General features: G+C 41.0%; 1 protein-coding gene and 1 long non-coding RNA gene across 11 annotated transcripts in view; one reads left to right on the top strand and one right to left on the bottom strand.

Annotated features, from left to right (window-relative positions):
* Positions 1-874: 874 nt before the first annotated feature.
* Positions 875-27929, top strand: part of Osbpl6 (oxysterol binding protein-like 6) — a 134291-nt gene continuing 107236 nt past the window's right edge. For 6 of the 10 annotated variants that reach the window (XM_013512652.1, XM_005373388.2, XM_013512663.1 and 3 more), the window contains exons 1-2: positions 3992-4008; positions 25773-25959. The gene's annotated coding sequence lies outside the window, so the exon portion shown is untranslated. Of the gene's footprint in view, positions 955-3991; positions 4009-25772; positions 25960-27929 lie in introns of those variants that run through there. The other 4 variants (XM_005373390.1, XM_005373387.1, XM_005373385.1 and 1 more) reach the window with 2 other exon arrangements.
* Positions 23689-25063, bottom strand: LOC106148170. The gene is made up of 3 exons (XR_001233377.1): positions 24987-25063; positions 24558-24608; positions 23689-23808 (listed from the first exon to the last, which is right to left on the bottom strand). It is a non-coding gene; the product is annotated as an uncharacterized LOC106148170 (long non-coding RNA).

The raw sequence follows: 27929 nt of genomic DNA, 5'->3' as shown, positions 1-27929 counted from the left end.
GGCACGGGACCCACCTGAAGCCCAGCAGGGCAGTGAGTGGGGGCTCAGGAAGGGACAGTGATGCATACTGGATGTCTAAGACCTGAGGAGGGCAGAAAGAGCCAGATCTCTGCTCTGTCTCAGTGGGGGAGCCTATTGTGATCCTTGATAGGGGTTGAAGGATTGAATTAGACCTAATTTGTCAAGTTTGTGTTTGTGTTTGGTAAGCCATCACTCTGTCAGTATTGTAAAGTCAAACTTAGCAACAGTTACTATGGTATTGTTTTTTTTCTTCCTGCTCCTTTCAACTAGAGGAATATCTGTGTTTAATTTGCTGTGGCATAAAATCCCATTAACTATGAGTGTGCCATATTCTGTTTGCAAGGACTTTCTATAAGAATGGAAAGGAGTTTGCAAGGGATGCTTCATGCTTGATTTCCGTGGTGGAGACAGTACTCACCGCGAGCCCCTGCAAAGCTGTGCTACGTCCTTGTGACCGTCTAACCTCTCTCCAGGACCCCTGTGTTGGGTATCTTTTCAGGCTCACTGTAATTTTGGTTTTGAGGGCAGCTGTTCTTTCTGATCACACATTCTTCCTGCCTAAAGCAGTGAAGCTGCAGAAGAGCCACGATGATTTAAATTCTAAATTCCTGTACCAGTGACAGTTCCCTCGTAGGCAGTGGTGCCAAGTGCAGATGATTCTCTTACTGCTGCTTTACTGCATTCTCTCCATCCGACTACAGGTTATCATGGCAGCAGACAATTGTGTGTGCTTGTCATTGTGTAATTTTGCCTTTTGAAATGCTAGATTCCATGCAGAAAGAAATGTGCATTATCATATTTCCATGCTTGTGTATTTATTCCTGGGCTTCTTCAGAATACCTGAGCACAAAGGGCCATGTTCCTTTCAGACTGCACTTGGAGATGTGAACCGCTACACCCAAAATGCTTCCAGTCACTTGGCGATTGCGTGGGGTGAGTAGTAACTTGCTAATTCATAGGGGGAAATCACCATTTCCTTTGGCAAACTGTTGCCCAGAAGGAGTGAAGCATTGAGTGTTAATCACTTTATCTCGCCTTTAAGAAAATGTTATTAATACTTTACAGCAGGGATTGGCAGATTTTCTCTGTAAAGGGCCAGATTATAAATAGTTGAGGTTTCACAGGTCATGGCTTCTTTTGCCAGCTATTCCACTCTGCCATTATAGAGCAAAAGCAGCCATAGACAACTTATAAAGAAATGGACATGCTGCATTCCAGTGATGCTTTTACAACAAAATAAGTAGAGGATTAGATTTGGCCCAAGGGCTATAGTTTACTGATATAATTAGCATACTTGAAAGCATGGAAGGTTGTCAGGTTAAAACAGAGGAAAAAAGAAAAACAGGAAAGAAGGGACGGAGGGAAGAAAGACAGAGAGAAAAGAAAAGCGAAAGCGAGGGAGGCCGGGAGGATGTGGGAAGGAGGGAATTTTCTTAGCACATGGCCAGTCCTAAACTAAGACTTTAGAGAGACAGTGTGTGTTAAACAAGCACAATTATATTTGATGTTGTCTGTATCACAGATAACAAGATTGAGTTACTGGAGGCCACTTGAGTAGAATCAAATTTAGATAGGCAGAGCGATGTAAATCCTACCACATTCCTTAGAATTATTGCTCACACTTCTGCACTATCTTTGGTCAGCATGAATTTAGATGTCTGCTGTTCTTTTCTTCTGACTTAATGATCCTTCATCCACAACCACATCTTAGAATTACTTTATATTTTCTGCTAAAATAATATGATCTTTTGGCATGCAGTGCTCCAGGGATCACCGCATATAGCCCTGATGCAGATATCAGAAACACTGGTTTCTCTGCAGCTCCTGGACATTTGTGATAGAGTGGACTAGGCAGAATCTATGGAGGTGGCAAATATCCAAACCGCTATATGAGAGAAATTCTCACCATTGATGAGTTCTGAAAAGACAGGCTTCGGGCATCCCTTTTGGAAGGGAAGGAGAATCGATGATAAATTGAGTTGGTGGTCATTCTCTTCTGTGAGGAAGCCTCTTCCAGGAGATATGGATGATTGAATATGACATGGCTAAATGTCTACTCATAATTCAGTGGTTAGTAAAAGTTTAGATCTGGCTCAACTGTTTTCATTTCACAGTTGGGGAAATGGAAGTTGTCCCATCAACAGCATCATGCTCATTCTCTACTGCTAGAATCTGTTAAAGATTCTGAAAGGATAAGCTGAGTGCCTATGGATTTTATTGGTCATTTGCAGATACAAAAGACATCATTTTTTAGCATAAATGTTTAGTATTAAATGCTACCTTTGAGGCGTGCTTATACGTAAAAGTGAATCCTTAGATATTCACATTTAACTGATGTTTTTGTATTTTATTTTGCATTTAGGGGCACACAGAATGAAAATTGGGAAAGAATAGTTAATGGCAGCTAGTAGAATACACAAGTTTCCAAATTCTGGCCCCCACTGGGTGAGCTTATTATTGAAAATACCTGACAGTGGTATTTTTTATAGGGATACCTGCATTCCATTTTTTAAAATTGCAGTGATGTAGGGGAAAGAAACTCCCAACCTGCTAGATGTCTGGTACTAGTTCGTGTTCTCTAAAATAGAAGACTGAATTTTAGGAACAATGGAGGTTAAGAGCAGAATATATTTATTGGGGAAAGAAGGCTTCTGTCTGAGAGAGACAGAAGGGGTCCCAAGTGGGTTGCCAGGTATTAGTATGGTTGAGCAGTGCCCTCAGGGAACTGTGGAAAGCTCTGGGACCTGCTGGTTTATAATGTTCACTCTCTGGTGTTTTCTGGAACAGAACTTCTCAAGGAGAGAGAGTGGTTCTCTGGAATCGACCCATTGCCCTCCATGGGCTGAGACTCCCCAAGGTTTGCTCCCTTGAGTCAGGGGTTGAGTAATTCAGAGGCTGTCTTCAGTTCCTGCCACTTACCCATCCTCCCACCACATTCCTTTCATATCACAAAGTGACATCAGAGCCTAGGGTTAAAGGAACGCTGGGGACAAAGTGGATGTTACTGGGGGAGGGGAATGGCAGAGGAATGGAGCTTCCATTCCAGCGCTCTGTTCTCACTCAGCTCCTCTCCTCTCCCCCTTTTCACTGCTTCTTTCTGAATGGTATCACTTTGGAGTTTAAAATAACCTTGGGAAAAATGATTTGATCCAGCATCCTTGGAATTCATTCAAGTCTTGGTGCTTGCATCATCCGTGGCGTGACCTTGATGTCTCCAATTTCTGTGCTACAGGAGAGGGTAAGTCAGTTGAGAGACTCAGCTCTGCTTGGGCATCTCTGCTTGACTCAGAGGGACACTTGAACAGTAATGTGGTGCATGGGCTAGCAAGGAAAGCTTTCCTGTTCGACGCAGGAAAGCTGGAGAGGTCTGTGATGAACTAGAGGAAACAATTAGAGAGTTAGTGTTTAGAGACATTAGCAGAACTTCCTAGAGAAACGGCCCCTCCCATGGATGGGAGGTGGTAGGCTGTAGGGGGGATAGAACCTAGAAGGTGGCTTTTTGTGTGCTGTGGAATTAGATTACATAAGACTCTTGTCAGAGTGAGAGGTGGAATGGGGACTTCAGCTTGAAGCCTTGGCTTATCTGGAAGTGACCAATCTTTGTGCTGTGGTGTTGTGTAATCTCCTCTACCCTAACAAAGGAGCAAGAAGTGGGCAGTTTGGAACATATTTTTTTTTAGCTCCTTCACAAATAGTGGCTCAGATGGTCTTCCTCAGGCAACTCCTGAAACCCAGCAGTTGGTGGCCTGTGCTGGCTGGCGCTTCTTCACGAAGTCATGTGGAAAAGAGTGGATGGAGGAGCATCTGAGGCAGCGTGAGGAAAAGCAGTTCCCCAGCTCGTTTTGCAGCAGAGCTGAAAGGCCAAGGAACTTGCTCTCCAACACTGGATAGTAAGCATTTTGGAGCACTGCAAGGAGGCACTTGGTGCACACAGCTATTACTTAAAGATGATATCAGTGTAAAAGAATTCATCCAAATGATGTTCTTGTAAGTATAATATTGAGCTAGAATGTCCTTATTTAAAACCTTGCTCTGATGTGCTTACTCATTTTGAAACTTGGCCCAACAGCAGCACACCAGGCCAATTTGTTTACTTTTCCCCTGACTCACTGGCATTTGAGCAGAGGACACCTGCATAATTGCAGCTGCAACTTGTGTTCTCTTTTTCTGTGCATGTGTGTGTGTGTGTGTGTGTGTGAGAGAGAGAGAGAGAGAGAGAGAGAGACTGTGTTGCACCTAAGTTCCCTAACAGACATTAAAAAATGAAGTGATACTCCACATGTGCACTTCAGCTGGGCTCACTTGAGTTGAAGATACCTGTGCCTTAAAGCTGAGGGCCGACTGTCTAGCTGTCTGATTTCTATGCCTGATCACGTCCCATTAAGAACTTAATGTCTGCTGTCCCTAATGCAATTTTATGTAAACTAATAAACATTATTTTGGCTGGTCAAGCTTCAGTGGGTTTTATGATAGTTGATTCTCAATTATGAACATATGAATTATCCAGAATGGTTAAAATCCTAAACCAGCTTCCTTCTAGAATGTGCTTTGAGGCACCTTCTCTTGGTCAGCTGGTGTGTATTCAAGATTCACACATTTGGAAGGCCTAAATTTTTCATTATTAGGAAATTATGAAAGACGGCTCATGCCATGTACTTTGTAATCAAGCATAAGTAACGTTTGTGTTATCCAATCTTCTGGCCTATCAGTTTTATTACTATGTTTTCAAGCAGGAATTATTGTAAAGTGGATGTATACTGGGGGTCTGAAGAAAATATATTAAGGATCTCTTCAAATGTAGAATGTAGCCTGTGAGTAAGCACAGATTCTCTCTGTTGTGAATTTTCTGTTTGTCTGTTGCCTCATGGTTTAGAAATTACATGTATATCCTTTGCCTCACTTGATATTTGGCAACAACTGAAGGTTATTTTTAATAAGATGTGCAGGGGTTGTTACCTCTAGTTTGTAGATGAATAAAGCAAGGTTCAGAGAGGTTGTGATTTGTCTGAAGGACCGTAACTAAGTACGCAGAAGGGTTTTTAGTCCTTCAGAAAGACCTTTGATTGTGGAAAATTTCAAGCGTGCTCAACACAAACAATAGTATAATGGACTGCAGTTACCCATCGTTTACCTGCCGCGGTTATTGATACCCTGCCATCCTTGGGTCATCTGTGAATTCACGAACTCTCACTCCACATGGTGATATTGCTGGTTTAAACATAGTTCTTCAAGCAGAGTTTACACACACAAAAATGTATTAATCTTGGCTGTACAGTTTTAACAAATGAGTATACCTATGGAACCTGTGCCCTGTCCTGATAGTTCTGTCTCCTCAGAAGAGTCTCCCATGCCCTTTCTCAGCTCCCCAAGCTGTCTAGGCAAGTGCTGTTCTGCTTATTTTCACCCAAGACTACTTTGCTTGTCCATGAACTGTGAATGCAGAGCCTCAGTGCATACTTTCTTTGTGTCTGGCTTCTTTTGTTCAGCATTATGGTTGTGAAGCTCCACTCTTTGGAGCCAGAGTTTAGTGCTGTTAGTGGAGTTTGGAGCTGTACCTCCCCTGCCCCCCCCATCGCACGGTTACACAAAGATGATTTCTTGAATGATGAAGCTCAGCTTTCTCATCATGTCTTCAGCTTACATAGAGAGATTAGCATTTTTGTTTGTGAAGAATCCATTGTTCCATCCAGTGACAGCTGACTTCGTTTGGAAGGTTACTGTAGAGGAGATGCTACACCGTGGAAATAATTCTCCCATAGCTAGCTCCATCATTGGCTCGTAAGGGAGGTATCACCGTCTCTCCTGCCCCTACTGATTTCCTGTAATGAACCTGCCTGTGTGTGTTTCTTGGAGTTGTCTTGATCAAATTCCTTTTGAGGTTGTGCTGACTTTTTAAGGTCAAGTACTGATAATTGTGAGATCCAGAAAGCCATTTACCTGTCTCTTCATTTTTAATGGGATTACTTAATGGTTCATTTTTGCTAATTAAGTAGAAGAGAAATGATCAAAATAGTAGTTAAATTACTGTAGCCAGAGCTTGCATTTAATTTAATTTCATTTAATTTAAAAGAAATCAGTAAAGACTCAACAGTAGAATTAGATCCATATGTGTTTTTTCTCTATGGGGAATTTTGTTTGAGTTCTTTAACTCAATTATCTCCATTTTAGATTGGAGAAGGCAGAATTATCTTTACTTTTAGCTTTTAGGGAAGAAATATTTAAGAGTTTATACAGGAAATGCTCATAAGCAAAGCAGTGAACCCAAGGATGAACTAATTTCGGGGTGGTAAGTACACCTTGGTTAGTTATTATTTTTAGGTTTATTCAGAGGATAAAGTTACTTTAAGTAAATACCTTCATTATTTCATGCTGATACTTCTAATTCAGATTAAAGATAATGGAAGATTTTTCAAAACTTAAACTCATAGATTTCTGTCTTTACCTTTTTTTCTCTATGCCTCAAGTCCTTGTTCCTAATAAAACCAATATAATTCTTCATTTCTCAGTGGCCTTCATGTTAAAGATTGATGCTTATCCTGATGATGTTTTTAAATGAGAAGAACTAACCTTTGGTGTTAGAAATCAGAATTGTGGTTCTTTGAGGAATAATTGATTGGGATGCTAATGTTTTATACTTAGATCTGGTGCTAGTTACATAATTATATACATTTGTACAACATCACCCTGTACACCTCAGAATTACACCTTATCCTTTGTGAATGTTATAATTCATGAAAACAGAGAGGAAAACTCATAAGAGAACTACTGAAAAATTAGGTTAGAAAAGCACAGAGTAACTAATCAAGGACTGTAAAGTTGAAGGAATGAAGGGTAGAATTATAAAATCACAGAAAATATAACTTTAAAAGGATCTTGAAATTTTATCTGAGCTGTTTTTTCTACCTAGTCTTTTTCCCTTTCACAGAACCTATGTTTGAACATGTCTGAGTAGAGAAAGAGTTCAGGAAGGTGAAACTCGAATATCAGTCAGTAGCTTCTATAGTGCAGAAATGGCTGGAGGCCTCGACGTGAAGTGATTTGTGTGAAGTGAAGAGAAGGAAAACAGATTGCAGCAGCTCAAATGGAGAATTTTAGATTGAACAAATTTTGACTCTGCTTGACCTTCCTTCATCTGTTTTCTCACTTTTATCGTTATCTTAAGAGAAAGGGTTTTATCTCTAGAAAGAAGATATTCAGTCTGGGAACTCAAGACAAAGTTAATCCTCTATGAGTCCCTCGTGCCCACTGTGGTTCTGGTGTCCTTTATAATCAAGCAAACTCTGTCTTCTAGAATTCTCCTGGTCTCACAATTTAATGTTGCTGTTGTAATTTTTTAATGAGAGGGACTTTAAGGCACTTTCACTAGTATTTTGTATTAAATGGAATAAAGATGTATGTTTCCTGCACACAGTTGATTATCTAAGGCAAAACATTATGTGTGTGTGTGTGTGTGTGTGTGTGTGTGTGTGTGTGTGTGTTTTCTAATTTGAGAATACACACTTGAATTACTTACTATATAGGGAAATTTAGAATTAAATGCAGGGGCGAGTATTTTTTTTAAATACTGCTTGAAAAACTCTGCTTTAAAATGCCAGTCTTGAAAGTATGTAAGTTTTGAAGCATAATTCTACAAACCATAAAGTAAGTATATTACATATACTCACTTGTCTTGAATATTGACTTTTTCATACCTGTTACAAAAGAGAACTTTTTGATGGTGAAGAAATGAAAAATTACCAGATTTTTAAGATAGTATCAAAAATGCTAATAAAACATTATTTTGTTATTATCATTCAGAATCTGCCTCCAAGTAGTTTATGAATTAAAAGAAATAATACCTGCAGTGTCATTGTGTGTTTTTAAAACTTATTATTCATTTCTGAAAAGGAAGAAGCATTACTATTTTGAAGTAGACATCACTGGAGTACAGACTGTGACAAGAGTAAATTCCTTTTGATATGTCAACAGAAAACAGCTTAACAGCCTCTCCCCTTGGGACTGTGGGATCCAGTGGATTTACAGTGAAAGAGAGAAATGGGAATGGTTGTTTTTAAACCTCTCACTGTTTAAAGGTATAATGTTAGGCCACAGGCAACCATGTTCACTATCCTACTAGCTTTTATTTACGTGAAAATTAGAAGACATCAACATATAGTTTACTTTAGTTAACTTTTATTTGTAATTATTAATTTAGGGAAAGAAAGACGAAGAATCAAATAGGATTGAAAGTGAAGAGCTGGGGAAAGTTTATCCTTACTGTGTGTAACATTCAAAACCCAGGCCCTGAAACTTCCCTAATCCTTATCAATAGCTCTAGACAAAATCTTTTGATCAGATAGGTCCAAACTTAAAATGAAAATAGATGAAAGAATAAGACTGTAGTTTTAAAAAATTTTTATACACTATACCATATCTCCTCTAAAATAAGAATTAGTTTCATGACAGATTTCTCCATAAATAAAGTGTTAATATGACAGTCTAGCATCCTTGGTTTATAAATAATGAGACCAAGTCCCAGAAAAAGTTAAGTGACTGGGCCAAAGGGACACACTTTGAAGCAGCATAGCTGTGAGAAACGCAGATTTCTAACTCCTGGTAGATACGTTTTCCTGCTGTATTGGGATGCTTGCTGGTCGCTCCCTTCTCTGACAGTGAACTTGTGCTTAGGAACACTGGAGTCTCCCGTGTGCAGAACCTTGTCTTTCATACCTTGATTATAAAGCATACAGGCTTAGAGAGATGCTCAACTGTATACATCTGTGTGTGTTTGTACACATGTGTGAGGCAGAACATCCTTGGTATTTTCTGAAATGATGATAATAATCTTTAATTTGCCCCCAGGTTCTTAAAACCTGTCCTATTTTTGCCTGTTCGGTCAGCACTTTTAGTCACCTGATGCCCACGTGTTCTAACAAAGTTAACACGATACTCAGCGAGCTGTCCAGTGCAGGCCTCACTGCATGAGCCTCACTTCATTACGACTTGCAGTGGGGTTGTGATATGGATCACTATCCCAACCTCCACAGTGATGCCCTGGTTGTTTTTCCAGTGAGATCTTTCACTGACATCTTTCAATTCTGGAACTCAACTAGGCAAGGGAAAGTAGAACTCGTATACATAGAAAAAAAGTAATTAATTCCCCTGAAATTGCTTGATTTGAAGCATCATTCTCTCATATAGCAGAGGCACCACAGTACCTTGCATGTCGCATGGATTTCCTAATGAGGTTGGAAAAAATTTTGGCTCAGACTGAGTGGAAGTCCATAAAAGTGGACCTCTTCCATCAATACAATGGGAAGCAGGACCAATGATAATTAAACAGCATGGCTCTGAACTGTTTAAAATATGAGGGTCCCTTTTGGTGTGTTCAGTGGGCGGGCAGTATTTACTGTGTGTGTGCATTTTCATCCCTTAGCAATAACTGCGCAATTTGCAAGGGGTCCCTGGTCCTTCATTAGGAATTACTGGTGTAGACCTCAAAGGGAGTTTAAAAATTCAAAGAAGACTTGATATGGCACTGTGACTTTTAAAAATATTTGATCTTAAAATTTTATTGTCTCCATTTGAAATGTGTATATTTCTATAAAATAACTAGATGCAGTCCCAGAAGTTTTCACAGGACAAAATTCTATTTCTAGTATTGAATAATTGTCCCTGAGTGCTGTGCTAGAGGTCATTGGTTCTCTAGTGGTGGCTTGAATGGGAAAACGTAGGCCAGCTCCAGGAAGATGGCAGCCTTTCCGTAGTTACAGGAGCTGGGTTGTGATGTGTCCTCTATAACCAGCCTAAATCTGGTAAGACCGAAGCATGCGCTACATTCTTAAACCTTGCCTCTTCGTGCTGTGTTTGTTTTTCCTTGCTGCCTTACTTTTCTCCGTCTCCTTTTGATTTTCCATACTCAGTCCCTCCCTCCCTCCCTTCCTTCCTTCCCTTCCTTCCTTCCTTCCTTTCTTCTCTCTACAGATATTTATTGAGCACCATGTAGCCTTGAGAAGCATAAGAGTAGCAGGTAAATTCTATGCCTGAAAAAAAAAATTTAAAAATCTCAAATTTCAAACTGTGAAAAAGTGCTAAAACAAAAATGCAGGTGCTGTGAAACTGTGTGATCTAGATCTGGCCCAGCTTGCAAGACCAGAGACTCCTTCTGTGAGGAGAAGTCAGTTGCGCTGGATTGGGATTAGCTAGATTTAAAAAAGGAAAAGTGTGTTCCAGGCAGAGGAAATTAAAGAATTAAAAGGAAGAGTAATGTGATGTGGATGGAGGGTGAGAGGAAGCAGGGGCAAAACATACTGAGATTTATACAACAAGACCACGACACTGGTCTCCGTCCTGTGAGACTGCCTTGTGCTCAGTGAACTACCATGGCTCCATGTGTATGTTGGTGATTTTCATGAGAGAACACTAACCATGCTAATCCTTCCTGACCTCCCAACCAGGAGTGTTACCTCTGATAATTGTCCCCAACACAATTCCAAAAGAGACAGAAAGTAGAGTCCTGCAGCACTCAGGATGCTCCCTTTGAATGTCAGGGAAGGCACCAATCACGAAGCCATTCTGTTATGCCAGCTGCTCCACGTCAGACCCCACGGGGCTGTGGTTCATCCATCTGCTCCGTCTGTAAGGTGGACATGGCGCTGGTGTGGGAGCAGATGGCACTCAGCTGCCGGATGTCGCAGGTCAGCACAAATGTGCACTTGAAGCCTGTCATAGGGCGAGGCTGCGATGTCAAAGTGCAACTCCTCACAGTCTTGTGACTCCAGGTGGTAACAGGTGGCTTCAGGAAGCATGTGAGGTCAGCTACACGCAACAAGAACAGGAGAAGAAAACTCTGAGTTAAGGTAATTCCAGTTCTTTCAACTTGCTCCTATTTCTGAGGACAAGTGCAACTGAGTAAATTCATGTGATAGAGAGGCTCAGGCTTCTTCCTGGCACTTGCAGATCTTTTCCTCGTTAGTGACCCTTGACCCTGGGAGACAGCTAAGGGTATGCTCGGGGCACATTGATCCCTGGCGCCCGTGGGGATCTGAGCACTGTAGGAATAGGAAGCCGGGCAGGCGGTGCTGTTTGTTTTTTTTGCCGGTGCATTGCAAGCTGAAAAAGCAAAGTTCATAATTTTCTCCTCAATGACACAATTCTGTCTATTACCTCTTCACTTCCCCCTTCAGCTCTTCCATATCCTTAAGGCTTATATAGGATGAAATGGTTGCTGAAAGAAAACTCAGAATAGCACCAGGCACATGCTAACTGTGCTAGCCACTGTAGCGTATGTAAGTGTAGGGCATGCACTGTCTTTGCAGGGAGTTTGCAGATCTGCAGGTTCCATAAGGGGCAAAGAAAAAGGAAAACCTGAAGAAAAGAATACTGGCCAAGAACCTGAGGCCAAGGAAAGTACTATGGCATGATAGGTTCAATAAACAAGATATCATTCAGTGTTTGCTAGGCACTAGACACTGTGCTAGGCATTTAAGGCCATAGGAAAGTTTCAGGCAAACGGAATTTACATTTTAACTTGAGACCAGCTGTAAATTTACTCAGCTTAAAAAATGTCAAGTAATTGAAGATGAGAACAGATGAGGCGTCAGAAGGTGGTATGTGATTTGTTGCTGCCAAATGAATAGTGCTACCAGTGAAGTGATTTCCTTCAGCAGCATACAGACTTCTTCATGATGAGGACCATCCTGGCGTGTTTGTGATGCTTAGCACAGTGTTAAGCGTTGAGTAAATATGGGAAGGGGGAACCAAGGAAGGAAGGAAGGAAGGCAGGCAAGAGGATCACAAGTTCAAGCCAAGGCTGGGCAGCTTAGCAAGACCCTATCTCAGGATAAAATATAAGAAAGAGATGAGGATGTAGCTCAGGGTGAAGGCCCTAGGTTCAATCCCCAGTACGGGAGGGAAGAAGGGAATTATACAGTGTCTTTATGTTGATATTCACACACATTTTTGCTGTTGCTTATATCAGTAGTAAACTCTTTCGCTTCTGTGGATTATTCCATTGTGGGCATATTCTGTGAGATTCATAATATTCTACTCATTTTTCTCAACAATAAGGAGTTAGTTCAGTGGCTCAGCAGTGGCAGCAAGAAATGTCTTTGTCTATTTTTTTCCCTTCCACCATCTTCAGTATAATGGTATCCATTGGTTCTTTGCATCGTTGTTCTAAACGCTTCCTACAGGCCTGAGTCTTCACTTGACTTCAGCCTGCAGCTTCCTGTTCTTGTAAAGATGTGCTTTGGATTGGTTGGTCCGTATTACTTCATGGAGCTCTTGTTCTCTTACATGTCATTATCAGCAGAATACAGTGCAGTTTTTTGTTCCTTCAACTTCTCTTTAATTCTGCTAGCAGTGTATCATAGAGGGTACAAGTATGGTGTATCATAGAGGGTACAATAGCCCAATGGAAGAGATGCGTAAGGCAAAGTATGGCTGGAGGTGGCGTGGAGCACCATGCCGTTTTGAGGCATTCCACCCTCCGGGCACCTCCCGGCACCTCCTTGTGGCCACCAACCTGGAAGCATCTACAGTACTAGTGACCATTGGGTTAGTTCAACTTTGGGAGTTTTATGAGTACTGTGAACTGGAACTTCCGTGAACTTTCTTAATTTACACTCACTTGTCTTGGGTGTCTACCCAGGAGTAGAACTGCTGGCTTATGATACATTATTACCTTTAGATGATATTGCCAAACATTTTTCTAAATGTGCCAGTTTACGTTCCCACCAGTGATGTAAGGACCTCAGGCAGGGCCAGTGATAGCACACCAGCAGGGCCTAGGATAGGTTGGTAGTAGCCACTTTTTGACTCCTTGAGGAGGACAGATTTGCGGACTGCAGTACAGTAAAAGGGAGACAGTGACAGGGGCCTGCGGCAGGGCTGGTGGTGGGCTCAGGTCAGGTCTACAGCCCGCAGGACAGTGGATGCCTTTCGTGAAATTCTTCAGTTTAGGTCTGTTATCGAGAGCAGCTTATTTACTTGTTTGTTTATCTGGAGGAGGAGAGTGAGCAAGGAGAATCACAGAGGATGATCATTAATAATTTAATCTGGAAATATGTACCATGTGAATTTTGGGCAAGGTTGCTTTTGTAATAATACAAGCTGTGTATACCATCTTGTTAATTCCTTGTTCCAACTCTGTGATTTAGGCACTCTTAATGGTCCCATGCACAGTTAAGGGAGCCAAGAAACAAGCAGGAGACGTACTGCTGTGGTTTGGACACGGATCCCTATGCCCCGCAAGGTTCATGTGCTGGGAGCTTGATTCCCATGTGTGGATGTACAAAGTGGTGGAACCTTGAGGAGGTGGAGCTTAGCAATTATTAGATGGCTCATTGGGGGTGCTCCCCTTGAAAAGGATTAAGGCAGTTTTCATGGGACCTCTTGTTTAGTTGTCAAAAGAGGATTGCTCTGAAAGGAGCAACCCTGCCCCCTCCCGTGGCTTCATGTCTGGCTGTGTGATTTTCCCATTTTGCACCTGTGCCTGCTATTATGCTACCATTTACTGTGAGGCTTTCACCAGAGCCAAGCAGATGCCACCATCACGCCCTTGAACCTCCAGAACTGTGAGCTAAATAACTTTTTATAAAAGTTACCCATCCTCTGGTATTTTGTTATAGAAATGGAGAATGAATACACACACCAAAAATCACATGGCCAGAGAGTGGTAGAGTAAAAATGTGAACTTGGATGGTTCCAGCTACTCACTGCCTGGAAGTTGCCTGTTAGTTTCTCTGCTTTGAACTTTTAAATTCATGATGTGTTTATGAGCCTCAGAAAAGTTAAGTGTTAGGCATGAATATTTCATTGATTTTTGCATATAATTTTTCTGTGAGGAGGCAAATTTGTAGTCTGAAGAAAGTATGGTTTATATCAAGGTGGTATAATAACCCATAGTTCTCAGCTTTGGAAAAGAAAACTTTAACCTTATCTGTATTAGAAAATCAGCAAGGGTGGGTCCTAAAAGGAGACGGTCAGATGCCTCTTAACAGTGGGCACATGCTCTGAGAAATGTGTTGCTGAGCAGTTTTGTCTTTGTGCAAGCATCACAGAGTGTACGTACACAACACTGGATGTTAAACCCTACTGTACAGATAGGGTGTATGGGGTGTGTGTGTGTGTGAGAGAGAGAGAGAGAGAGGTACAGTATAGCCTATCACACTTGGACCCATGTGAGAAAGCAACAGGAGATTAAATCAAGCACAGTAGAAAATGATGCAGTCAAGAAATGTAAACATATATGAGGCCGCTACCAGCTTAACATATATATTGGCTTATACTAAACTTTTTTCAATAATAAGAATTATGCTCTATAGTAATGATAAAAAGTATATTATTGTAAATACATAAACAAGTAGTCACTTATTACCATTATCAAGTATTATGTACTGTATGCAATTACGATCATACATACTTTTGTGTGACCAGCAGCACAGGAGGTTTGTTTACACTAGCACTGCCACAAATGTGTGAGTAACATCTATTGCATGATGATCTTTCTGTAGCTACGATGTCACTAGGTGATAGGAAATTTTCAGCTCTACTGTGGTCTTATGGGACCACCATCATACAAGAGAAATTGAAATATACAGTGAAGGCTTAGATTTTAAAAATTTATTACAAAAAAAGACAGTGCCATTAGTCCACCTTGAAATACTCCCTGTCACTTCAGACACACTTACTCTATCACTCTTGCCACCTTCTGACACAGTTCGGGAGTTGTTTTTTGGGAGTGTCGTTAGGAGGTGATGACAACTAGGGAATGCGCTGCTAAGCGCCATCCAGTGAAAGGCAGGAAAGGCAGGTTGGTAAAGCCTCATGGTGTGTCCCCATCCACCTCATTCAGTGGCTCTGGCCACCCTGGACTTCAGGCTCTGCTCCAAAGTCAAAATGACCCTCAGAGGTCAATGTTTTGAACTGATTTAGAACACTGAGGCAGCCCTAACAGCTCAAGGAAAGACACAAATATGCAGTCCATCATTTGCTGAAACCTCATTATGTCACCCATGATTGTGTCTGTAATCTCCAAAGCAACTTGAACTAGGTTTTGTTAGCGTAAGTGTTGATCTTTCAGACAAATGACTTGAGGATCAGTCAGGCTGAGTTGCTGAAAGATATCAGCACTGAGATTTGACCCACACCTGTTTAACTCCAAGGCCTAGCCTCCTTTTTCATGGACTTCCGCTTATGCCAAACAAAGCTCTTAATTTCCCGAAAATCACTGTTACGTTGTGACGTAGGGTACCCTGTTTACCCTTCTATGTCTTTCCTATCAGTTGACATTGAGTTAAATTTCCAAAAGAACGTTTTGAGTTGTCATGGGTGGCATTGTTCACTGTCTCAACATTAAAAAATTCATTTCAGTTTTACTGCCAGTACTATCTCTAAAAACACAGGAAGCTGTAGTCATAAGGCTGCTAATATGCTTAATTTAGTTGTTAAATTTTGGTGTGGCCTAATCAAACAAGGAAGTCACTATGGAAACCAAACGGAAATCTAGATGAAGAGAGATACAGTAAGAGATCTAAGAAACGGGCCATTTTGAAATAATTCTATCAGTGTTGCATAGGAAGTAGAAGAGACTGACGCAGGAGAAATTTGTTTAGGATTATTCAATTACAACCATTATGAAAGACAGTACAGATTAAATAAACTTTATACCTTTTGAGGGTCTATTATGCAATTTTAGAGCACTGCATAATTTATGGCAGTGGCACTAGCAATGTTTACTCAGTTTATTAGCTTTTAAACATTATTTTGACCTCTGTTTGCACATGACCAACATATTTATACTTCAAAGAATATATATAATATTTTAAAGACTGAGTCAGTCATAACACTTAACTCTCCTGCACCCTATGCAAGGATCCAGTTGCTGTTCCAGTAATCCAATGGATACTAGTAACGTGATGCCAGAGACTGAATGTCCCAGATGCCATTGATGAAAGCCAAACCAAATAGATCACTCCACAGAGAACTTCCCACTGGCACAACCTGAGTCAAGGCAGCCCCGTGAGAGTCTGTTCTTTCGCCTGGGGTTAGGATATCTGTTCTGGCATGGTCTGAGGCTTAGGAAAATTACTGAAGTCTAAGAATTCATATGAAAGCTTATGTGACAGGGCTGGGGATTTAGCTCAGTGGCAAAGCGCCTGCCTGGCAAGCGCAAGGTCGTGAGTTCAGTTCCTGGTACCGGAGAAAAACCAAAAAAAAAAAAGAAGAAAGAAAACTTATGTGACGGTTTGTGAACCTCAGTGTCACCTGTGAACCGAAGACTGAGACAGTGGGCAGCTGTCCAGTGATCTGGCAAGAACACACTGAGGAGTGAAGTCAGCCTTCACTCTGTGATCCAATAAGCCTTTTAAATCAACACCAAAGTGGCATGTTAGGACTTGTCAACTTTGGCCCAAATGCTATCAGATGTCAGTGTTTCAAGATTGTTTTGTTAATGTTTCCCTCTCTGGGCTTTGGCAGGTTCGAAAATATATCAAATTGTCTGATTTTTACATTTTGATTATTTAAAGTTTAAAGCAGATTATAGGTGATGACCACCATAGGACTTCAGAGCTTGTTATCCAAAGCCCAGAGACAAGCAGTATTTTGACTCCATACTAGTGGAAAGAGAGGACCAAGTATCTTACAATTTGGCTAACTTGGAAGTATATCAGTTACATTAAGGGGAGGGAAGCTTTTAATACGCCACTGTTAATAGTTGTTGGCAAATCACAGGATGGTAAACATAAACAGTGATTTCTTTGCTCTGCAAGTAGCCCTAAAATTCTCATTTTACAAGAAACAGGGTGCTTACAGTATCTTTTTTTAACCGAAGGCTTTCTTCAGCAAAGCTCATTTGAGTGCATGCACTTGTCCATTTGTGATCAGCCGCAGTGAGCTCTAGCACACTTTAGTATCCTTCTCGCATGCTGTAGCAAAAAGTAGGAGCACCTGCCATGCGCAGACTTCCCCGTGGCTCCGGCAGGCTTACAAAGATGGAGTGTATGTGGACATAGCCCTCAAAGAGCCTCCAGTCTTGAAAAGAAAAGACGTTTGTGTCACCTCTGATCAAGATAGACTGGAGAAATTCCAACAGTTGCTAAGAATCTGGAGAATTCTGTTTGGCCATGGGGTTGGTTTCATACCATCCTTCAGAGTCTAAATGGAAGATGTTGACTTTGGAAGTGTAAGGGGAATACCATTCTAGTTAGAGAAAGCACACAGAGGTGGCCAAGAGTGGATATCATCGGGGGGTTGCAAGAAAGCCCGTTTTGTTGGAGATTTGAGGAAGCGTATAATGAAACATAGAGTTAGAAAGTTAGTTGGGGCTGGGGTTATATAATGAAAGACCTTAGACTAAGAAACTGGAATTTTTTTCTCTCTTTTCTTAGTTTCAATACTAACTCAGGTGTTTTAACCTAACATCTGATTATTACCACCCATTGGCAGTCTTATTGGGAATAAAAAATATCCTGCAATATTTACGGCATGGCTCAAAAAAGCTTTTTTTTTTTGGTTTAAAATTTTTGACAGGGGCCACCCCAAGTGCACTGTGTGACTGTATCACTCAGAAGAAAGTCAACCATAGCATACAATATGTGCTCATTTAGATTCCTCGTTGGGTTCAGTAGTGTTAGGATGTGTATTTTACAGTGGTTTTCTTTGACCAGTTGGATTCATACTAATGCGCAGTTTTCCATTTCTCTGGCCAACAAGACCCAAGGTTGTTTGAAAGATGAATCATTAAGTCCTTTGACATTCTCCCCAGTTTTCTACTTGGGTCTTTCCCCCTTCAGTTTGGGCACATTGTAAGCAGTGAAGAACCCGTTGATTTGCTGTCCAGAAAACAGCAGCCCTGGATTTTTTCTGCTCAAAGGAATTATGTTCGTGTACCTATGATGAGCGTGCTTTGGAAATATTCTAGGTTGCTGTCTTAGCTCTTGAAAGCTATTAGAGGAATCTTATCAGATAGGCTTCACTTTTCGGTCGATAAAAATATTAATGCAAAGGGCCATCCTTCTTGGAATTCTTTACCTAATGACACAACTGACTGAAGCCTGAGGCTCATGTGGACAATGTTGATTCTGTTTTCTCTGTGATGATCCCTTTCAGCCTTAATCAATATGATTACAAGAATAAGAAGCAAGCACCTATGTAGTGTTAAGTGAAATATATATTCATTCAACCCTCAGGATAATCCTAACAGGTGTAGGAACAGTTACCTCTCCATCTTTCCAGGACATGACACGGAGGCACTCAGAAGCAGTGGAATTTGCCAGGGTCCCCTTACTGGTAATTGCCTGAGCAGTTAGGCTCTAGAGTCTTTACCCTTGACCTATTATAATCCAAGCACTTCGGTAAGAATATACCTGAATTTAATTAAACAAACACAATGAATGCATAAATATTTGTGGCTATTTTATTGTGTAGCATGTGAAGCTACATGAGAAATTTCTCACTGATGTTATAGTATACAGACGCCAGAAATCTAGCATCCTCTTGTTCATGCATAATTGTATGCTTGAGCAAGGCTTCACAGAGGAGGCAGTGGAGCTTTGAACTAGAACAAAAGAATGCTTAAGTGTTCAACAGGCAGAGAAGAGCATTCCAAGTAGAGGGGAAGGGAGTGACACAGTCAAAAGCTCGGAGGGGTGCAATGGCATTCAGTGTGCGCATTTCCAGGAAAATGTGATGGGCACTATATCCAAAAGAGGCCTGTGTTTCAGATATAGAAGTGTAACCAGGATGCAATTTAAAATGACCCTGCTGGGAAGTTTAAGAATTTTCCTCTAGAATAGTGTCAGTCTTCTTTGTGGTACCCTAGTAGAATTCTGCAGACTGGGTAATTTATAATAAACGGAAATTTCTTGGCCATAGTTCTCCAGGCTGGAAAGTCCCCGGTCCAGGTGCCAGTGTCAGGCAACAGCCTTCTTGCTCCATAAGATGGCAGAAGGCATCATGGGGCTGAAAGAGGGGGTCGAGGGGCACAGACTACACCTGCAGTGACAGCATCAGTCCATTCATGCCCTCCTGACAAAGATACTTCATATAGGTTCCACCTCCAGAGACCATCACAGTGGCAATTCAATTTCAACATGAGTTTTGGGAAAGACATTCAAACCACAGCAGGTAAATCTTTGGATCCAAGCAGAGAGTTCCCGGTGTCTCCGAAGCTCTCAAGACTTTAGGTCCATAGGTCCTTCCCTGAAGCAATAGAGTATAACTGAACAAGAGGATAACCCAATTAAATATATGCTTTAAGAAAGGTGACTCTGATGACAATGAAAGATGTCTTGTAGGACAGAATGGGAGCAGAGAAATGAAAAGGTAATGAAAAAGTAACTAGTTTCAAGCTGAAGTTTCTAGCTACAGATAGATAATGAGGCCATTAACTAAGGAATGCAAGGAGAAGGAAGGGACAAGGTAGAAAATAATGGGCTTGGTTTTTTCAAACTCATTGAGTTTTAGGTCCCTGTGATAGATTGTAATGGAAATGGCCAGTAGGCAGTTGGCCAGTACAGTCTGGGAAAGAGGTTAGCAGGGTGGAGAGAGATGTAACAGTCTCTCTCTAGCAAATACTAGGTTGAAACTTTCCAAGTGAAGCAAGACGTCCAAGGGGAACCTACCCGGAGAAGAAAAGGGCAAAGGAGGAAGAGCCAATAAATCTGACTTGACAAGAGGAGATTGGGGGGGACCACAATATTGTAACACTTCAGTCCTGTATGCCTGGACTCTCTTTACACACATTCATTTACTTAATTCTCAAACAGCTGCATGGAAGAGACACATTTTACAGATGAGGAACCCGAGGTACAGACAGGTGAAGTAACTTGCACAAGGTCACAGAGCTAGTGAGCCACTTGCAATGGTAAATTAGCAGAAGCATCATTAAGCAGATGTATAAATAGTTTTATCGTATCTTTTATAGCTTTACATATACATCAGTAAGCTGTGGTGATCACATGCTTTACTTTTTAGTGATCATTAGAATTTATGAAGGAAATATAATCTGAGACTTCCGTAAATTTCCAAATTCCCTGGCGTTGTCTCACACAGATACTCAGTTAAGATTTATGAATTTCTTAAATACATTTTAATGCAGTATGTTAAGCTTTCACTGCTTTTCTTTCAATTAATGAGTATACTTGGCATGTATTGGAGCACTGTTTGAATTGGTTTCATAGTCACATATTCATATTTCCTGGTAGAAAACACGTTAAACCGTCTTTCTAGTGGTCTGGGATATCACCAGATTCTAATTCTCTTTTCAAGTTACTCAAAATTTCTCTCATCTCCTTGAGTCCGTCACTTCCTTAGACCCTCTTCACTTTGTTCGCCCTTTTTTCATTCCACTGGCAAAGAAAATTTCTTTGCACCCAATTTTTTCAGAAAAATATTTTCTCACTTGGTCAGAGTTATGCACATTAAGCTGTGAAGAGCAATGAAACCACCCCCAAGTTACAATGCTGAGCTCTTTGGAGGCAGGATCCACATGCTACAGTTCAACTACCTATTTTTATAAAATAAATTTATTTGTTAAAATGATTTAATTCCAAATACAGCTGTTGAATTTGTAGTGAGTTGTAACTACAATTCATGTTTTAATTGCAGCATCAAGGTTTAACAGCTGATATTGTTATAAAACAATAAGCAGTTGTTCGATTTTAAATGGTCAGGTATAGTATAGCTCAAGTATCTTTTATCAGTAAATTGTTACCGAAACTCAGCTATGCTCACTCATTTCTATCTGAATCTATGGCAGCTTTTTTTGCTACAGTGACAAAATTCAGTAGTTGTACCCACATAACGAAAGATATTTACTGATCTGGATCTTTACAGGAAAAGGTTGCTGACGTGCTCTAGAATATACTGCGTTCAGAAGATGAGGATATGTTCTAAGCAAATCTACAGTGCTGTAGAGTTGCTCGGTTTCTTGTATCTGTGTACAGTTCCATTCAGCTGAGAAATAGAACTTCCTAGGAAACAGTGAAATTGTAGACTTAAGTAATGTACAATCAAAATTTTTACCTTTCTGATCAGTCATCTGATTTTTTGTTAAGATTAATGAGAACAGTTGGAAAAGAAACAATCCTTTGACTATTTAATAAGTGCCAGGTCCTTCCTATGTGTGGCTTTTTGAATTTGTAGAAATACTTCCCCCGCCATCAGAGAAGTTCATACCATTTGAAATAAGGATAGAGGAAGTGGTACAGATTGTATGCAGATGCTGTGACATTCTGTAGAAAGACTTGAGCATCTTTGGATTATAGTATCTGAAGGGAGTCCTGGAACCAGTCCCCCGCGGACACTGAGGGATGACTGGTTCTTAATATACCTAGATCAATGCTTCAAACAGAAAAGAAAATCTTTGTTTCCCACTGATTATTTTGAGAAGACAAAAAATCTATTCTAAGAACTCTGGGAAGCTAAGGCAAAAGGATGGTGAGTTCAAGCCATCCCTGAGCAACTTTTAAACTTAGCAAGACACTGGCAAACCAAAAACAATTTTTTTAAAACATAAAAAAAAATAAATAAATAAAGGTAAGGTCAGGGATGTAGCTCAGTGTGAAGGCTCTGGGCTTAATGCCCAGTACCACCCTCCCCGCAAATCCTCAAGGCTATATGGACTCAGTCTGCCCCCTCAGATGTGTGTTATTTATCAGTTACTTGCCTGCCTGTCCTGATGCCTACTCTCCCAGTAGCTACCATGTCCCTTAGGGCCACAGGTGAGGCTCTCTCTCTGGATATGTTCTTCTGCTGGATCTGCCTTGTGAAGCATGCCCATGTGACCCCGTATTCTGGACTTTGCTCCTCTTATTTACAGCTCACGGTGAAATGCATCATTCACCATCATGAAGACCTACACTGTTCCAAACTTCCTGTCTGGGGCCCCTCCCCAACTTTCCTTTTGTGAACCTTAAGCTCTGAGTACTAGAACTACAGACTACATGCTCCCATCACTTAATTTTCCTACACTTTCCTCACTGTTTGAAATGTCCTTTATTCATCCCTGCGGGACCATTTCCTGCCTGACTACTCATCTTTCAAATACCTCCACTTTTGAACAACTTCCTCTAACGTGCTTTGCTCTCAGCACGTAGACTCCAAGCTAGAATTTGTATTCCCATGCCGTGAATATCCATAACACATTTTTTGTTTTTATAACTTAAAAGACTTCTCACAGGCCTTTTCTTGTTACGTATGGCTAATGTCTCAGTGGCCTAAAGATAGAAGCTTTGTTTTTGTTGGTTGTTTTTTATATTTCTATGTTCTACTTTAGTCTCTGGGTTTGACAGTTTTTATATAATAACTACATAATTTATTTACTTTTAAGTATATCAATCAATCACAGTTTCTGGAAACAGTGATTGATATGGAAACTGATATGCTACTTCAGTTGATGAATTTTAATTTCTATAATAAATACTAGCATTAATGAAATCAGATCTATTTCAAGAAAGGTGTTTTAGATGTCAGGTAACAGTGACTGGGGTGTATATTTTTCATCTTCAGGAAGTTACCCCAGCACAACCTGTTTCCATAAAATGTATTGGGTTGTAGTACTAAAATGTATTCTCTAGGGTTGAGATACAGTGTAGAATCCCTCGGTGTACTTGGATTATCACAGGGAAGAATAATAACAATAAATACCTTATCAAAACACTACTGTCAGTGAAAAAAGCAAAACAGTGATCTTACATAATGGTTGTAAAGTAAACAAGATAGCAAAGAAAGGTCTTGAAGTATGTTTTGGGCTAGAGTTTTTGAAAAAGCAATACAGGTATAGGATGTTTATCCCTAAATTGAAACCAGTCGTTCATAGAAATAATGTATTGAAATAAAACCATGGGCCACGTAATTATAGAATACAGTCCAAAGTATCTCATTTCTTATTTTTTCTTGTGAAATAGACTTTGATATAGACTATTGACTTTGTGTAATTAGTCTTCTGGTTATTCTGATTGCCATTATTGGCTTTACTATTTTTACAAAACTTTCCTTTATTATTTTACAGAGTGATGGAGCTTGTTTCATCACGTCTCCATTTGGCAATACATACATCACGTCTGGCTCCTGGTCAGGGATCCAGAGGTGTTGCATCTGGGGAATGAGCACTGCTGCTCTGTTGTTTGAATAGCCCACTGGGATCCTAAACTCTGCCCCAGTGAAAAATTAGAGGGACAAAGTCCATGGGCACAAGTCCCAAAGCTATGTATGTGGTGCTTTTCTTTATTTGTTTTTTTTTTTTTTTTTTTCTCTTTCTCTGCCCCATCCTTGACTTGTTTCCCAGGGGAATCTCTCTAGTAAAGTTTGTTTTTGACTCCTTCTAGTAAGTATTAGCTAGAAGACCTAATAAGGCCCCTTTTCTATTTTCTTGTCTACAGACCCCTCCCGCTACACATGTATTTACTTAGTAGCTCTGTGGTGCAGTCTTGCTTTTGATAGACTACATCATGGTCTCTCATGGGCTTAAATAAGAAATGAGAGGAAGGTGTAGAGAACGTACTAGACAAGAGCGCCGTGTATAGTAGGCAAAATTTGGGCTGTGGGAGGATAAGTCACAGGGCTTAAGAATTCTGTGGCAAAGATAATGGATCACTTGCTTCCTGAATGAGGCATTCCTTCCTGAATGAGGAACCACTGCCAGATCACTGAATGAGATTTTCCAGAAACTCCTACCTGAGTGTTGGTTGGTGTGGGAGAATTTGCTCAAATCAATATTTCCAGCCTTTACATCTTTCCCTTATTAGTATCTTAGAAGGAAGGTGTTGGAAGCTTTTTTGTTCTGCTGAGGGTATCCTGAAACTAGAGCATGATTTTTTTTGTCAGTATGTGTTGATAAAAACCAAAAAACTGTTAAAAATAAAAAGAAGGCATCCATCTTGGTTATACTTTTGAAAAGAAACAACCTCTTCCCTTCTCTAAGTGCTTTTAAGTAGAGCTTTAAAAATTGTCACAAGGAGTCATCAGACTCAAACTTGATAACACATCACCTTTGGACTTCTGCCCTGCATGCTGTTTGTATTTAAAGTAAAATAGGACTCTGTGCAGTTTCTTAGTTAAAGTAAGGTTGACGTGCCACTTGGTGAACTCTCGGGTTTCCAGATAAAACTCACTACATTAGTCACCGGGAATTATAGAATGCACGTATGAGCATATAAAACTCTGTCCTAATCGATGTTTTGAAACCAAATTAAGACATCTATTCCTGCTGTTTCTGACTTGAGTGACTATGGGAGATGATTGGTTACCCCCACCCATGTGGTAATAGTTCGGTGCTAATTTTTAACCCAGAGTGCTCAGTCCCCTGATAGGCTATAGAGAGTACTACACTTTATCTTGATGGTTATCTTTTTGAAAATTGTACAGCATATCCACAGGAACATTCATTATAGTTTCAGAACAAGCCACAACTGCTAGTCCTTGACATTGCATACACAGTGTGAAAATACATTTGTGGTTTTAAAAGCAAAATGGACAGTAACTGATTAGTTCCTTACAGAGCAAGTATAAATGGCAACCTTGTAAATTTCACTTTGAAGTCTCACACGTACTCTGTGTGCAGCGATCCAGATGCTGGCCCCTGCTTCCCAAAGTGTGTGTACCTGGTAGGGGAGAGAAGAGGAGCAAGCACAGGTAACTAACTGTAAGACCAGGACAGCCTGACAGGAGTGGAAAGGACCAAGGGGACAAGGTGCGGCGAGCAGCTGCTTTTCTAGCTGAGTTCCATGAAGGAGTTAGGAACTGGGGCTTTGAGCTGAATTCTGAAGGACGCGTTCGCAGACTGTAGGGGGAGAAAAGAAGAAAGCGGGAAAATGCACCTTGGTCCCAGGTCTGATGGGCTATTCGGGTGCACACACAAAACATATGATTTGGTGGGGAGGAAGGAAAATTCCTTAGGTGTGGGAGGTAAGATTCACCTTTTCTATTTCCTTTCTGCTGCTTCTTAGTTGGGGAGACAGGAGAGGGAACCTTAATCTTACCCAGTGGTCCTGTGTTCTTCTTTATCTTTCCAAGTGGCCATTTTCAAGAAGTTGTAAAGACAGATGAGGCTAGAGGCCTGTGGGGGGAGGACGTGAGTGGGTGGAAAGAACTGCAGGGCAGCAGAGGATGCCCTAACCGGGCTTCTTGCCTGCCTGCCTGCCTGCTTGGCACAGTCCACAGAGTAAGGGCAGGGAAAACGTGACTAAGGAGTTTTGTAGCTGAACGTTTATCTTCCACCTGCCTATAAATCTATGAGGTTAAAGAACATACAGTGAGATGTGTGTGTAGAAAGTAAAAAGATAGATTGCTGAACATACAAAAATAATCTTGATGGACCCTAACCTTAGTATTCTGTAGCATCATCACAGTCAACAATCACATTTTATTTAGGCCTGTAAGATACAAAAGACTGTCTTCTAACAACATAAAATTTTGAGAGAATTCTTACTCCAAACTCTGGGTAAAGTGGGAATGATGAGCTTTACTGATTGCTGAGGCGTTTAATGGTTACTTTTGTGAGATTGCATAAGACAGAGCCAAGGACATAAAAAGCAGAGACACCTTTCTGTGTGAACTTTCTCTTTGAAAGATATAGTGGGGGCCAGGGATATAAGTCAGCAGCACAGCACTCACCGGGCAGGCTCAAGGTCCTGAGTTTGATTCCTGCTACCAAAAAAAGTGAGATGTAATGGAGGATTTTTCTCCTGGGCTGTAGGCAGTCCTCCCGAGACCCTCGATGAGGTTCTGTAGAGAAATATTTTGTGACTATAACATTTCTCTTCAAGGTTCTGCCTCTTGCTGTTTAGCAAAAGAAGGAGTTTAAGGAGCCACCCCTGCAATTTACCCACATAGTTCCAGCACGGCCAACAGACAGTGTCTGACAGAGAGGAGCTGCGGCCATCTGAGGATAAACCACTGTGAGCGGCTCTGATGCTAAAGTCAAGCTAGAAGACTTTGATTCCCAGATACGAGGTGAGTTATAGAAGCTACAACACAAAAAACAGGGTTCACCAGGCAAAAGATCAGTGAGGCTTTACCAAGTCACAGGAAAATGTTTCTTTTACCTTCTACTTCTCTATCTGCTCCTAAAATAACGTTGTAATCTTGATTATGTTTAGCCATCTCAGTAAACGGTCCTGTTTTATCTTTTTAAGGATAAGAAGGTAGAAAACATGCAAAAATATTGTTGGTCTTTGTCTGTTTTCTGCCTGCAGTCCAGCATGGTGTAGAAATAAGAATTTACCCTTCCTTCTTGACTAATGAGCTTGTAGACCTACCATTAAAAATGACTGAAATGTTATCCTTGGTTTCACATGCAGGCAAACCTACATGTTAATGCACACACTCATTTTTTAAATGTGTGCGCTTTGTAGTAGTCTTTCAGAGTAGAAGACAACTAATTGTTTTCTCTTTGCTTTTATGGGTTGACTAATACAGCACTAGTAGTACTCACTGTGTTCTACGTGTCATCTTTGATATTTGCACTTCTATTTTCAGAGCCATTTTACATCTGCCATTTAACATTTTAGACAGAGTGAGTTGGGTCTTCACAATTCAAACACATTCTTCCGAATTCTCTGAAGCCTTCTGCTTCCTCCACGCCAGTGATCCCCAGAATGGCAGGTTGTGGCATTAGTACTTTTGGGGAAATTTTGCAAGCTGCACATTCAATGAGCCTTTTTTTTTTTTTTTTAGTCTTTTGGAATTTATGCTTGGAATCAAGATGAATTTTTCCCTTGACTCCATTGTTGGTATTAATGTTGGTGTATTTCTTGGCAGTGAGGTTAATCTATGAAATCTTTAGTTTCCCAGATAATTTGAGTGATTTGCCACTCATGACGTCATCCCGGAAGGCGTTCCAGAAGTGACTGTGAAATTAGTGTGCTCTCTGGGTGGTGGATTGCTTTGTGCCTGAATGAATGTACTTTTTAACATCCACTCCTTATCATAGTGCAGGTCAGAAAGAAAGGAAAGATTGATGCTCTCAATGAAGCAGACAGCCTCAAGGTCCCCCAGTCTATTCATCCTCATATTTTTATTTTATAAATGGAAACTTTATGGTGCATATTCTGGAATACAGTGTGTACTGTGTGACTGTGGGAGGAGAGTATAAATACTTACAGAAAATACGGGAACAGGTGGTCCCTCCCTTCCTCCTTCTTTCTTTTCTTCCTCCCTCTTACCCTTCCTTGTACAACCCAGTGATTCTGAATGTCAGAAGTAATCAATGGAAGGAAGAAGGCAAGCTGCTTCTTTCCCCCTATAGCATTTCAAACTTTTTTTGTTTGAGACAGAGTTTCACTATACAGTTCAGGGTGGCCTTGAACTCACTTTGTAGCCCAGGCTGGCCTTGAATTTAAGGTGATTCTCCTGCCTCAGCCTCCTGAGTGCTGGGATTACAGCTGTGTGCCACCATGCCCAGCTGTTTTAAACTTTTAACCTGTCTTTTCACAATGTTGCCTTCCCAAACCACTGTAAGTTAGGAGTCCAATATTTGTGATTTTTTTCAAATTTGTTTTTACATGTGGAAGAATGATCTGTATTTTAATTAGTGTGACTTTAAGGATGATTCAAAAATTTACTTTGTTGGATCCAATCCCGGAGGCCAGGACGCAAGAACAAGACCCCGTGGACATTGCAGACTGAGTTGCTAGGCGCAGGGAGGCCCAGGGGATGGGCGGGGCGAGCAGGCCCTCGGAGCCAGCTGAGCAGGCTCCCCCAGCCCCCCGCGCCTTGCGCCCAGGTAGCAAGTTCTCCGGGAGTGGCAGGGCTCCTGGGACCGAGTGTGGGATGGACTCATACCACCACGATTCCCAGCTGAAAAGCGCGCACAGAGCCAGGTAGGCCCCATCCAATCCTGGAGGCCAGGACGCGAGAACAGAGACCCCGCGGACATTACAGACTGAGTCGCTGTGGCGGCAGAGAGGAGATCGGGACTGAAC

Source organism: Chinchilla lanigera, unplaced genomic scaffold (assembly GCF_000276665.1).
Source record: "Chinchilla lanigera isolate Chin_1 unplaced genomic scaffold, ChiLan1.0 scaffold00002, whole genome shotgun sequence".
NCBI lineage: Eukaryota > Metazoa > Chordata > Mammalia > Rodentia > Chinchillidae > Chinchilla > Chinchilla lanigera.
Note: the sequence above shows the minus strand (reverse complement) of the source record. Positions and strands in the feature narration are given on the sequence as shown.